Source organism: Panthera onca, chromosome A3 (genome assembly GCF_046562875.1).
Source record: "Panthera onca isolate mPanOnc1 chromosome A3, mPanOnc1 haplotype 2, whole genome shotgun sequence".
Taxonomy (NCBI): domain Eukaryota; kingdom Metazoa; phylum Chordata; class Mammalia; order Carnivora; family Felidae; genus Panthera; species Panthera onca.
Genome location: NC_138341.1, coordinates 13844527 through 13846862, shown reverse-complemented (window position 1 = coordinate 13846862; position 2336 = coordinate 13844527). Strand labels below are relative to the sequence as shown.

The following is a 2336-nucleotide window of genomic DNA, read 5'->3' as shown; positions in this document are numbered from 1 at the left end:
TTAATTTTCAATGCTGCTGTAACAAATTGCCACCAACTTGATGGCTTAAATAATACAAATTTACCCTATCATTCTGTAGTTCAGGAGTCTGATACAGGTGTGAGTTGGATAAAATCTAGGTTTAGGCAAGGAATCTTTCTATTAGTGTGCTTGCCTTCTCTAACTTCCAAAGGCTGCCTGCACTCCTTGGCTCTGTCTTCATTGCCAGCAATGGCAGACTGAGTCCTTCTCACACAGCCATCTCTCTGGTTTCCTGAAATCTGAAAAGATTTTCTACTTTTAAGAACTCATGTGATTAAATTTGGCTCACCTGGATAATCCAGGATGCTGTTTCCCTCTCCAGATCTTTAACCTTAATCACATTTGCAAAGCCTTTTGCCATGTAATTTAACATATTCCCAGATCCCACAAATTATGTCATGGCCATCTTTGGGAACCATTATTCTGCCTATCACATGTTTTCCTTGTCTATCGGTGCAAGTCAACCAACTTGTTGAATAGGAGTCCCCTGTGCCCAGATGAGTCTGTCTGGTAGCTAGGAAGAGATGTACTGCACCCTACAAATGGACTTGAGGGGAAGTAGAAAAAATAAAATCTAGCTTAAAACAAAATCCATTTAAAAGGCAGATTTGAAGCTGGCTATGCTTCTAATGAGAGCCAGAATTTCTTGTATTGTTCTGGGGCTATTGGTTCTCATCTCATGGGGTTTTACTTTGCCTCTTTTGATAGGAGTGGATATTTATCCATTCTCCCTGCTACTATTATTCATTTTCATTAAGTTTAAAATCTTTTGTTGGACAGTTTGAATGTTCTGTAGGTATCTGCTTGGTAGATAAACCCTGTAAGATATAATCTTGAAGAAAAGTGTGCAGGGCATCTCCAAAACCAGACCCATGTTGGGAGGCCCTAGTAGGGTATAAGGAGTGCAGTGCTTTTGCAGCAGGAGAGCATTGTTTTAGCCCAGCCCCCTCAACTGCACTATTTCTGTTCCTTACTAGGGAAGACCTTCTCACTTCCAGCCCTCACGAATGTCAAGGCTCCAGTTTCTTGTCTACTGCTCCAAAGGTGGTGTCAACTGCCCCCAGAAAAGAAAGGGAAGGTGCTTCTTATATATGCAGAAAAAAATCAAGATCCTATAGGTTGTTCTCAACACTACACCCCTGAAAATTTGCCCTTACTTCTACTAATCCTTCCCATTATAATTTTAGCCCTTCTGTTCACACCTGGGTCTCTCAATTGTACTCTTATGCCTCTTCTTTCTGGACAAAGTATCAGAAATTTCTTTATTCCAGAGCCAATGTTTGTAGTGTGTGTGACTCTCTTTTCTCCCATTTTACCTCCACCTCAAGTTTTACTCCACATTTTTCTTAGGCTCCACATCTACTCCACATTTTCACTAGACCTCAGTCTTTTTAATTAAAATTAATATAATAGTGGGCATCTGAAAACCACCAACTTCTAGTAATTTGCAAAAATGTCCAACGTGAAGGGAAAGAGGGGAGGTACCCACTAAGTGTTCTCTAGTCTTGTTAGAAAGTGTGGAGTTGTTCCTTTGGCCACATACATGTGAATCTACCAGAAATGCAATATTGTAGACATCAAGGGAGTGGGCGCTATTCAAAAAGGAATGCCTCATGAATGTTCCCATGGCAAAACTGGAAGAGTCTACATTACTCCACAAGCTCTTGGCATTATTGTAAACACACAGGTTAAGGGCAAGATTCTTGCCAAGAGAATTAACGTACATATCAAGCATATTAAGCACTCAAAGAGCCAAGATAGCTTCCTGAAGCATGTGCAGGGAAATTATCAAAAAAAGAGGGAAGCCAAAGAGAAGGGTACTTGGATTCAAGCAAAGCACCAGCCTGCTCTGCCCAGAGAAGCACACTTCGTGAGAGCCAATGGAAAGGTGCCTGAGTTGCTGGAAACCATTCTCTATGAATTCATGGCATAGTAGGTGTAAAATATATATATATATATATATATATATATATATATATATATATATGTATCAAAAGAACTCTGGACTGTAAGAAAAAAAAAGTGGGTATCTACAGGATTTAGAATTGCAGAATGCCAGCATCTGAAAACACTTTTGGTGTGTCTCTTTTAATCCCCTCATGAAGAATGCTCCAATATTTTATTCTAGTAGTCTCCCAAACTCAAAGAACTGATCCTTTTAATTCACTAGAACTAGAACATCCACATCGATGCAGGCTGCTCATATGTTACAAAAATGTTGCTAGGTTAAGTTTTGCACATTTAATGAATTGGCCCAGTGTCAGGCTCCTAAGCACTCAGACTTCCCACACATGCTTGGACCACTTTGATTCAAC

The 2336-nt window shown here is 39.9% G+C and overlaps 1 pseudogene; it reads left to right on the top strand.

The window, feature by feature from the left end:
- Positions 1-1474: 1474 nt before the first annotated feature.
- On the top strand, positions 1475-1954 carry LOC145715328 (large ribosomal subunit protein eL21 pseudogene; annotated as a pseudogene).
- Positions 1955-2336: the final 382 nt, after the last annotated feature.